This window comes from Phocoena sinus, chromosome 13 (genome assembly GCF_008692025.1).
Source record: "Phocoena sinus isolate mPhoSin1 chromosome 13, mPhoSin1.pri, whole genome shotgun sequence".
In the NCBI taxonomy this organism is placed as follows: domain Eukaryota; kingdom Metazoa; phylum Chordata; class Mammalia; order Artiodactyla; family Phocoenidae; genus Phocoena; species Phocoena sinus.
The window spans coordinates 17,820,533-17,832,826 of NC_045775.1; the positions used below are offsets into that span (position 1 = coordinate 17,820,533).

General features: G+C 42.6%; 1 protein-coding gene across 25 annotated transcripts in view; it reads right to left on the minus strand.

The window, feature by feature from the left end:
- LOC116764761 overlaps window positions 1–12,294 on the minus strand; it is a 430,466-nt gene that overhangs the window by 221,449 nt on the left and 196,723 nt on the right. The window lies entirely within an intron of this gene.

Below are 12,294 nucleotides of genomic sequence, written 5' to 3' on the forward strand. Positions count from 1 at the left end.
CAAAAGCATCCCGCAAATGCAAAAATACTCTTATGCTACCCAGCAGGCTTGTGGGATATAGCAGGTGGCATACACTGTTATGTATGTATGTTTATGTATTGCAGACCATAAACACACACACACACACACACACACACACACACGTGTAATGCCAGGACAAATAATGAGCCTTGATGCTATGGCCACATCAGTCCAAAACCTTTGAGTCACAAAGAGACTGGGAAACTGTATCTGGGATATGTCTTACTAAACCTATTAGCTAGGACTGGGAAGTAATCTAAACAGTTGTGGACTGTTTCAGAAGAATCTGTTGTGAAGGAGATACGTCTATGGGTTACTTAGTATTAAACTTCCCATCAGGGAGGGCACCTCCTGGCTGGCTCACCATCAGACCAAAGCCCTGGCAACACTCGTAGGCACTACTCTCCCAGTTCTCAGTTCACCAACACTTTCTTTTCTGACCATGAAGAGGGAAGTTCTTGGAGCTCTAAGTGTGCAGAGGTCCCAAGAGAGGGGCATAACTTCCAAGAATCAGAAACAACAGAAAGAGATGAACAAATCTAGGGAAGAAGGCAAGTCAAGAAGGATTCGAGCCAGTCAGCCATCAGAGAGCCAGCCAATAAACCAGGAAGGGCTTTTGTTTGACCCACCCTCCCAATCTACCACACACACACCACAGGTTTGAATTCCATTGGTGAACACAGACTAGACTTGACTATGATCCCACCACATACCATAGTGCAATATTCGCTATTGGGCACTGATCCGTGGTCCTAAAATATCAGGCATTCCGTAAATACAAAATCATCCAGTATGAATTAAGCTAAGACATTTGTAACAGGTGTGATTGACATTATACGATGCCTTAGTCACTGTTAACAATGAGCCTGCAAGTCAAGCCAACTCTTGAGTTTATGACAAATGACTGATTAGGAGAGAGATTTAAAGGGTACTAGCTAACTCTGGAAATGAAGTACAATGGGCAGCCTGAAGTTTCTGTATCTGTGAGAAGATACTCGGTATTCAGCACCAACAGAACAATACAATCAAGCTTTGTGCTTTTCTTTTTTTTTTTTTTTTTTCACAAACCAGAGCAAGGCGTCTTAGGAAACAGGTGCCAAAGAATAGATGTGTCCTGAAGCAAAATTACTCAGTATAGTCCATAGAGGTCAGATGTGCACTGAAGAGCAACTAAGCATGGGAAAGATTCAAAAAGACCCTGGGAAGCAGAAGACCTGGTGAATAAAGCTTGGAATTTGTATCAAACTCCAACATCGTATAAAAGAGCAACAGAAATGAAACGGGAGCATTTCCTTAAAACTGCAACCAACCTGAAAGTTGCCCGGAGTTGACCAAGCTGCAAGAATTACCATAACTAGAACAAGCCCAATGCAGGAAGGGCTGTACTTGAGTGGGTGTATAATCACGGATGTGCAGGGTCTTTCTACGTGAATGAGAATGAATTCATCTCATGCATGAATGAGAAACAAATGTATTAGGGAATGCGTCTGTTGAAAACAGGAATTCCATCCTTGAGCTCTAAGTGATGCTCTTTTCCACAATTAGAACCACCAAATCCCCAGAAGGTTTTGACAAACTCCCACATAGCTTTCTGTTGGCAAAGAGGGGAAATAGTGAGGCCAGAACATGAAGGAATTCCAGTGTGTACTATTTAATGAAGTGTGAACTACAGTATCACTGCTAAATGACATTTATCTTAAGCACCCAAGCCCTGAACACATATATCCACCAGAGAATTTTTTCCCATGAATATACCTCCCCCTGCCTCCTAAGGTTGGTTCTGGGCATCTGGTTCTAAATGTTCACTTCTGTTGATTCCTGACTCCCCCACCTCAAAAAATGAATCCTCTCCCAAGAGCTGATGGGTGCCTTATACAAATAGACTTCTTGTTAATGAGCCTCACCAGTCCACCACGCATACTCAAGCATACATGATAAACTTGAACTCCATTGGTGAGCTCAGACTGGACTCGACCTATGGCCCACCACACAGTATTTACTAAAGCTTGCTGAGCTCAGATTTGGGGGACAAGAAGAGGGGCAGATGAATGTGTCCTAAGGTAAATTTGGTAAGGATAACCCACAGAAGCCAGATGTGTCCAGGAGAGACAAAAGGCACAACAGAAGGAAGGAGGGGAGGAGGAGATGGGGCAGGGCCTCTGTCCTATGGGAAATTCAAAGAGCAATTAGGGGGAAAAGATGTACTCATGAGACCAAAGCAATTCAATGCTGAGTGTATGGTATACGATAGGGGTTTTTTACCCTGGCTGTACATTAGAGTCATTGGAGAGCTTTTAGAAAACAGTTATCCTGGCCTCACCCCAATAGATTCTAATTCAATTGTTCTGGGGTGAGATGCAGACAACAATATCATCTAACAGCTCTCTGGGTGTTTCTAATGTACAGCCGTGGTTGACATGCATTTATTCCAACTACAGAATCTACAAGAGCTCAGATGAGAGGAAGAATCCTGAGGGTAGGAGCAATCAGGAAAGCTTCCCAGAAGAATAGGTAGGGAAGGAAAAAAGAACCAGGACTGTAGGGTAACAAGGGGAGAGGAGGTCTGGAACATGTCTGATTATGAAGGCTTTGAATACCAAGCTCAATAGTGCAAACTCGATCTGATAGACAATAGAAAGAAATGAGGGTCCCTAAGGTGGGCTGGTACATCCACATACACATGACAGTTTTCAAGTTACAGGGCATTTTTCCATCCATGGTCTTGTTTGTCCTTTCAGCAACAATAGAGATAGGCAAGCAGGGAAAACATAAACATATCCATTTTACCAATGAGGAAATGGAGACTCATAGAGTTTGAGTGACTCAGTAAGAATAGTGTTTTCAGAAAATTAGTCCAGTGATAGCATGCAGCGTGAATTACAGTGCGGGAGAGGTCCTGGAGAACACAGATGCCTTCCCATAAATGGGAGATAATACCAGTCCACAGCCTGGGAGAAGCCTTGGGAAACACAGCAGACAGGGGGTCTAAGGGTCGCCTTACTGCCATGCATCCCTCTATTTGTGTCTGGTGCATGGGCACTAATCTTTAACACAGCAGATTAAAGTTGGAACAACTGTGTCTGCATTAAGAATTAGGGAGGCTGCAGAGCAGACAGGATGGAGTACACCTGAGCAGACATGGCTGAGAACTTGGCCTGCCAGCAAGGGGAGCATGCCTACATGAATTGATTTTAAAGGTAGAGGAAGCTTTCTCTCCATTCCTGAAGTTTCCTTCCAAGTGGAGAGAACTCTATTGTTGACAGACTTTGATCTCTCCCCATCTCCCAACACATCATTCATTTGACTGGTGAATTTGAGAAAAATAACTAAGGATGCTCACTTGAGCTCTAGCTTCATTACTTCTGGGAACCAGCCAGTCCAGGGGGAACAGGAGTTCCCCCAAAACTCTTGCCTGGGTAGCCCTTTCCCTGTAGAAAGCCCTGTTCTGTTCAGTGCTACCAGGGTTGAGTGGGTGAGCCTGCTTCATTCTGGGGCTGAGAATCAACAAGCCAACTTGGCTACAGAACTGTAAGCATGACCTCTGACTTAGCTGTCCTCAGTGATATGTTTCGAACACACTCTTACTCTTCATTCAGTTCATAACTTCTTCAGTGCCAGGAAAGATAAGAGGAGTACTACTCATAGGGAGATTGCTCAGAGACCCCAACAGTTGACAACATTATTGGAGGAAGAAAACAAGGAGATTCTCGGCATAAGCCCCGTGATACTGGCAACCCCAGGGTGGGTTTTCACCCCTCAATAGCCTTGCAAAGGAAGAGATCACTGATGACTTTCCAAAGGAGCACAGAAGCTTAATTTCTCCACCCACCTGCCCAGTGGAGGAAGCTGCCTCTGATTCAGCTCTGGAACCCACTCTGGGAAATACCATCCGGCCACCAGATGGTATTTCTGGCGCCCAAATTTTGCAGGCGTCTTGTTTAGTTACAGACTGTTGCCTCCATCAAACTCCTTCATTCAAACAGTCAAATAAATGATTGGCAGGCTCTATTCTGTGATTTTTTATAGCACTGACAAAGTGCAGAAGCCAAGACAAATATTTTAATATTCTTTACCTTGTTAAACAGCCTGACAAGCCAGCTGATTACACAGCTTACCTTTAAAAGGCAAAGATGGTATGAAGGATCATTTCTTTTTTTCTGAGATGAGATAATTTTGTAATTCTAGTTCCTTCAGTAAGTCTAAAGTCTGTACCTTTTAGGGAGCCAGAGCCAATATTCATTCTCTATTTTTTACAGGTCTTGGGATTAAATCTTAGACTAGGTTGAACTAGATCATCTAGAAGCTGCAGCTACCCGCTTGTTCCAGGAAATATGTCCTCTGGGTCATAAGCTCCTTTATCAATACCATCTCCTTTTACCCAAGACTCTTAGATCATTCTCTGCCCTATGGAAGATGTGTAATAAGTGTACACATTTAGCCCAAAATATAGTTAAGTGATGTGATAGAGAAAACAGAAATTCAAATTTTAGGGTTTTGTGAGGTTTTTGTTTTTTTATAATTTCTACTTTTAACATTTGGTTCAGTAATTTGCTCTCCATTTACCCCAATTACATTTCCAAGACTCCACGTTATTAGCCCACTTTGGTTACATATCTAAATAAGCTCCACTGTGGTTAAAATTTATGCCAATTTTTCAGTTTCATGTCCTTCTCTCCTCTTCTACCCCTTGGGGCAGGAGGGTGGGGGGGTCAACAGAGGCCAGGTTTTGGCAGGAGATTGAAATCTGGGCAGGACTTAGTGTTTACTAGAAGTGTGTTCCCAGAAGGATGGGGCCGGAACGTGAGTGACTGTCCCTGTGAAGGGAGAAAGTTCATGAGACACTCAGTGCTAAGTAGAGGGGGACCTACTGTCCTATTTCTCTCTTTCTACACATAATGAGACCTTGGAGAGAGGATTTCTTTCACAGAGCAGGAAAGGTAGGAGGGAGTTACTGCCACTTCCAGATCCTTTTGTTATTGCCAGATCCTTTTGCTGGCACTACTGTACTTAAATTTCTTTTCTTTCTTTCCAAGTTTATGTCAATGTCCAGTTTAAGCCTTGTCTCCTCCAAGAAGTCCTCCCTGACTATGCCCACTGGAATAAAGTCCAATCCAGCCAAGAAGCACCTACCACCAGGTCAGCCCTATAGGTAATGCCAGCATTGGCTGTTTGAAGACACTGTTGTGTATTGACACAAATAAAACAAGATAAAGAGTAGAAAAAATAAAATAAGGGAAGAACAAGGAGCAACATGGGTTCAAACTATGGTGCTTTCAGATGAAAATGAGAGACTAGAAATGGCTAAAAATTAGGGAGGAACATCAGGGTTCATCTAGCTCTGACTCTGATGAACAAGTTCTTCCTAAAAAAAAAATAAAAATATTTCCAATAAGCCTTAGAAGCCCTCCACACTGGTCCTACTTGAATCCTTGAAGAGGCAGAGAATGCATTTCATCTCCCCAACTCATGCTGGCAACATCTCTGAAAGTTGAGATCAATTCTTTAGGTTGGTTATGGTCTATTTCCTTGTGCGATAATGGAAAGATATTATTAAGATGGACTCTTCCATTCATTCTTTCTCACAATCTATCTCTGTCCAATATCAGTACAGGGGCACAGGAATCTATCAATTGTTCATCTATCTCTCCACATATCCATTTAGTACCTACTTAGTACACCAGCTGGATGAAATTTCAAGAAGCCAAGCACTCCCAATCACATTGCATGTAGCCTTACAGTCAGACAGTGAGGCTATTCATTCACTCAACACTCTATTTGGGAATGTCTGCAAGACACCAGGCACTGTTCTCAAAACTGGGTGTACAGCAGAGAACAAAACAAGCAAACTTCCTGCCCTTTCAAAGAATCTATGTTCTAATGAGGGAAATAAACTAACAAGAAATTATAACTATATATATAAGATAATGTAGTAATAAGTGCTATGGAGGAAAATAAGGTGGTATGAAGGGACAGATGATGACTGAGGATGTTATTTCAGGTGATAAAAGAAAGACTAAGGAGATGACATTTGGGCAGAGACTGAAAAAAAGTGAAGAAATGAGCTATGCTAATGGCTGAAAGAAGAGGTTTCCATGGGGAGGGAACACCTAGTGCCAAGACTGAGGCAAGAGGTGCCTTAGATGAACAAAACCAAGGCCTGTGCGCTGGAACCATGAGCAAGCAGCAGGCAGGGAGGAGATGAGGTCAGGGATGAGACAGGGTTTCAGCAAGGGTGGTAACCATGTTGGTGCTACTCTTGCTGTGATAGAAAGCTCTGGAAGGGTTTTAAGGAAAGTCATAGTCTGATGTAAGACTTACAGCATTCACACCGGCTGCTCTGCGGAGAACAGAACAGATGGCTCAGGGCCCAGAGTGGAGGCTGGGAACCCAGGCAGGAATCTCTCTTGTTTGTTCCTGCTGCTTCCTGTGGATCATTTTCCCAGCCCAGTTGCAATCTGTTCTAGGGCAGACCGTTCTGGTCTGTCTCGAAACCCTACTGCTTGGCTCCAGGGAACCTTCTAGAGTCCCAAACTGCTCCCTACTTTCCCCTCAATGTGTTTTCCTTTCCTTTGCAACCCAACTAAATATGCTCATACCACTGTTTCCCAGGCATCATACCCTTCCCCTACATGCTCAATCCACCCACATCCAGGATCAAATTCTGTTCCGATGGTGCTAGGGATGAGCCACCTAACCTCACAGGCTGGTTCTCACTGAGGTGCAAACGGCCATTGCAATCTTAATGCAACGTATCATCCATGTCATGTTACCTGGGAAGATTTAAGAAAACATACATTTTCTCAAAAGCAGCAGAGAAAGAGGGGAAACCTCTTTACTTGCTATTCCCTGGGCTCAGGTACAGTTTGGGTGCTAGCTTTTCAGAGGACCCTGGTCACCTCAGAGAATTTTGTTCTTCCAGAGAAGGAGGAATCCTATGGTATCCTATGGTCTAAAGTCTGAGTGGTGGTGACACCACTGAAACAGCAGATTAAATATTTTTGTGATTCCAGAAGCAGAAAACAAACTGCTTGATGAATGGCAGGCACTGCACAGATGCCACTTATTAAATAATTAAAATAAAGTAGAAATTAAAAATAAACAGTGGAAAATGATTTGAAACACAAACAACCAAAGGAAGCAGAAAGAGTAACTTGGGAATGAAGAAGTGAGTAAAATTAGATTTGAGTTATTTCTAAATTCAATTGCAGCTAGATTAACTGGCTGTCTTTCTTCCATTGTCAGCATGAAATAAACAATACTTTACACTGAGAAATCCTAGAAGCAAGTGCAATTCTAATGCAGCGGCCATGGTGCCTCTTTTGATGGGCAGGAAAATGCCCGGATTTTGCTGATTAGGACAAAATGTGTATATATAAAGTGAGGTGAAATGAAAATAGAATTTGTAGTGGTCAGCAAATGCTGTGTAATGAGCATTTACAGAAACTTTGTAACACACAGTGAACATTTACCTATCTCAGATTTGTGGGTCCATCGTGAATTTGCTGATCTGTATGGGGCTTGTCTAGGTGGCTCTGTTTCATGCTGAAATTTAGGCTGGGATTGGTGTATCTCAACTTGTTTGTGCTCTGGTGTATTTCACGGTACTTAGTGTGGGAACCAGGCTAAAATGGCAACAGCTACTCAGAGGAAGCTTGTTTCATGGTAATGACAAGAAGGTAATTTCAAGAAGGTAGGTGTAAACTCACAATTCCTCTGAAGCCTCAACCTGGAACTGGCTACTCCTACCTACACCCCACCAGCCAGTACAAGTCCCATGGTCAAGCCCATGGTCAATGGGATGAGAAAATACACTCCATCCACCCTACTAACTGATACTGCAAAGTCATATGGGAAAGGGTATGATTATGGGAAAGGGTTTTATTAAACATGATACTTTTCAAAGCCAATTGTTTCTCAGGTCCTTCAAAATGATGTTCTAGACCATGGTTTGACAAACAATGGCTCACAGGCCAAATTCAGCCTGCCACCTGTTTTTGTAGGTCCTGCAAACTGAAAATGTTTTTTATGTATTTAAATGATGGGGGAAAAACAGTCAAAAGAATAATAATGTTTTTGGACACATTAAAATTATATGACCTTCAAATATCAGTGTCTATAAAGTTTTATTGTAACATATCCACACACATTCATTTATGTATTATCATGCTGTGTTTGCACTAAAATAACAGAGTAGTTGCAACAGAGACCCTGTGGCCTGCACAGCCTACAACATTCACTAACTGACCCTTTAAAGAAAAAGTTTACTGACCTTTAGTCTAATAGAAAAATAATGTGAGCTATATATATAATTTTACATTTTCCAATAGGAACATTGTAATATTGTGATTTATAATAAGAAATATGTATTCGGTCTTCCTCTCATTTCTAACTAGCTAGCTCCTAGCTCCTAAAACCCTTGGAATTTCCTAAGTGATGAGAGCAATAAAGGTGACTTGATTTTCATAACTATCTCCTTTCAACCACACCTGAGTTTATGTTAATAAGGTGACCTTTGGAAAACACCTACAGATGATGGCTGGTTGCCACAGGAACCAATTGTGTGACTGGAGGGTTGAAACTTTCCTTCCCATCCCCTTGACCTCTGGGGAGGGGAGAGGGCTTGGAGATGGAATTTACGGCCAGTGGCCAATGATTTAATCAATCATGCCTATATAATGAAGCATCCACAAAAAAGCAAAAGGACAGGGTTTAGAGAGTGTCCAGGTTGGTGAACACGTGGAGATTCTGGAAGAACATGGAAGCTCTGCACCACTTCCAGCATACTTTGCCCTATGAATCTCTTCCACTTGGCTATTCCTGAGTTATAACTTTTTATAATAAACTGGTAATCTATTAAGTAAAATGTTTCTTTGTTCTGTGAGCCACTCTAGCAAATTAATTGAACCCAAAGAGGGGGGTGATGGGAACCTCCAATCTATAGCCAGTGGGTCAGAAGCACGGGTGACAACATGGAGTTGTGATTGGCATCTGAAGTGGGGTCAGTCTTGTGGGACGGAGCCCTTGGCCTGTGGGTTCTGCCAATAACCAGATAAGTGTCAGAATTGAGTTGAATTTGTGGAGAACTGAGCTGGTGTCAGAACAGTACACATCATAAAGTAAAAAGAAACAGGTGAAATAAATTATAGTAATATATCTACTTAAATAGATCCAAAAGGGTACATTATGAAAAAGTATTAATGAGATATTTTACATTTTTTTTTCGTATCGAATCTATAAGATTTGATGTGTATTTTATATTTACAGCACATCTCATTTCAGACTACTCACAATTCAAGTGATCAATAGCTATCTGGGCTAGTGGAGACCATACAGGAAAGCAAAAATGTAGACCATTTTTATCTCCCCTTTGCAAAGCCCAACCCTGCATCGTGGTGGTTGTTTTCAGATCTCTTCTTAAATCAACTTATTCTAAATAATCTCTTAGCTTGAATGACTATGGAGTGTGTATCTACAGCCAACATTATGTTATCTTGTGCCAGGAGAAGAGCTCTGCCCACGATGGATGCTCAAAAATTGTTTGTTGGATGAATAAATATGTGAGTGAATGATGCACTTGTCCATATCATGTTTCTGGAGTCATTCTCTGGCTTCTCCCTGTGTTGGATTCCTGTCTCTCTAATTAAACAGTTTGCTTCTTAAGTGTGATGACCAGGTATCTCCTATTAGAGCAGCCCGCCTGCAGATAACTATAAACGGTGGAGAATATTTTTAAAACGGCTACATGAAAGTGTCAAAAACAAGACGAAACTAGAGGGGAGACCACAATTGGAAGAAGGGAATGGTGTTGGGTTGATTGTCCATTTTTACCTGAAGGCAGACTTCAGTCAGCAGCAAGTGGAACAACTAAAATTTGGTGCAAATCCCACAGTCTTACCAGCTTGCAGAACCAGAGGACAGAATTCACGGTGCCCATAGTTGCTGGGAAGAGGAGGAGGTGACCCAAAAGGGAATGAGCCCAGGATGGGGAGCCCTACATTCTGCTTATAAATTCTGCCCCAATCTCTGGCTGTCCCCTGAACAACACAGGTGTGGGACAGACACGAAGCAGCCCAGCTGAGACTGAGAGAACAGAGCAGAGAACCTTGCTGCTGCCCACAGTAAGGAAGACAGAGCTTAGAGTTTTAGTCTAGCCAACACTTTTCCGAGGAATGTAACTGAATAATCCAGTGTCTACAATGTATCATTGAGAACATGCCAGACACATTTTGAATGACTGAACACTTCACTCCTGCACATCTTCCTGGAGAATTCCTTCAAGACCCAGTGTAAATATCAGTTTTCTTAAGAAGCTCTTCTTGCCTCCATCCTAATCACCCCCTCCTCTGCCCAACCTCTGAACCCAGGGCACTCCTGTCATACTATGCACCACAATTTAGGAAATTTTAGTTCTTTTTTAATACCCCTCCCTCATTACACTATGAGCTGTACAAAGGCATAAACCTGATCTAGTTCCTCTTGGTCTCCCCAGTGCCAGGACCCATAGTAAGGATCCAATAAATGTACCTTGCAGGGGGTGGTGGGGATGGAGAGGAAAGAAAAATCCTTTTTTTTCTGAAAATTAAAGGTCTGGCAGGGGGGGAGAGGGATAAATTGGGAGATTGGGATTGACATATACACACTAATATATATAAAATAGATAACTAATAAGAACCTACTATATAGCAAAGGGAACTCTACTCAATACTCTGTAATGACCTATATGGGAACAGAATCTAGAAAAGAGTGGATATACGTATATGTATAAGTGACTCACTATGCTGTACAGCAGAAACTAACACAACATTGTAAATCACCTATATTCCAATAAAAAAATTAATTAAAAAAAGAAGGTCTAAAAAATTTTATAAAATCCCTTTGACTCAAATGCAAGCTTTCTGTAATTGTCACAAGACTACAGTTTTAGATAACAATAACAGCTCTTCACATTTCTATAACATTTATAATTTACACAGCACTGAATATAATCTCAGTCGTTTCTGACAACCCAATTATGCATTAGTACTCAAATATTACAGCTGAGAAAGCCAATGATTAAAAACATTGACTTGAAAAAAAACAAAAAAAACCCATTGACTTGTCCAAGATCTCTGGCATATGACTGAAAATGCACAGAACTTTGACCCAAACTTAGGTCTTTGGATTTAAGGTTTGTTTCGTTTTGTTGTTTGTTTTCACGACATACAAACCTTGAGGATAAATTAACCCCTGCCTCCTAATGTGGGTGGAGGCTTAGTGTCTCCCAGGGACATGCCAGCCATCATCAGCGCTGAACACTACCAAGGCCTGCTGCGGCGGGGGTTCATGTCGGGGTTTGCAGAGGCCCAGGTACCACCAGCTCCTGGCCTAAATCCAAGACCCCAAGCTAAGACCCGACTCCCATCTCATGGGGCCAGCACCGTCCTCAGGCTCAGCCGTGCAGAGGTGCCTGTTACTTTCCCTCTGACTCTTTCTGCCACACCTGATGTGGCGGCAAAAGGAGGCTTCATAGAAAATAGAACATGAGATGAGTCTTCATGGATGCTCGAGTGGATAGACAGAGAGGAATGCGCAAAGTGTTTGATGCAGGAAGATTTTGTAAAACAAAATCGCCAAAGCAGAGAGGTCTATAGTTTACTCCCAGAGTCTATAGAGATGGACACAAGTGGGGCTCTCATGGGTTGAAGAAGCCCCACCACCACCACTACCTCTGCTATGGCCTCCTTCTTTCCAACCATGTCTTCCATTCACATTGGACATGAATCTGAACATGGCTGTGCATCAGGCAGACAGCTCTGGGGGACACAGTGGCTGATGTAAAGTCAGAGGTGGGCTTTAAAATCACACAGTCAGCCCTGCCCCACCCTCTAGCAAGAAGCTCCCTGCCACACCTGTGCACAGGCCTGCGGGAGGCCCCCTAGTGAGTGTCAGGGTGCTCTATCCCAGGGAGCCCCCCCGAACTTGATGGAGCACCTTGAAATGGCCAATTGTTTTTGAAAATGTCTGGGTACTGGGACCTGCCTGCCTCTGAAGCACTGTGAGCAGTTTTTAAAACTAATTTTTCCCCATTTCTCCTATAGTAATTCTGATCTCTAGGTATAGAAAGGGTCTTTAAACATGATTCCCAGACCCTATACTGGACAAGCTTTTATACTGGACAAAATTACCTAGGGAGGGCTGTGGGAACTGGTTCTTTAAAAAACCTTCCCAAACGGTTGTTTAAAAAAACCTTCCCGGGCTTCCCTGGTGGCGCAGTGGTTGAGAGTCTGCCTGCCG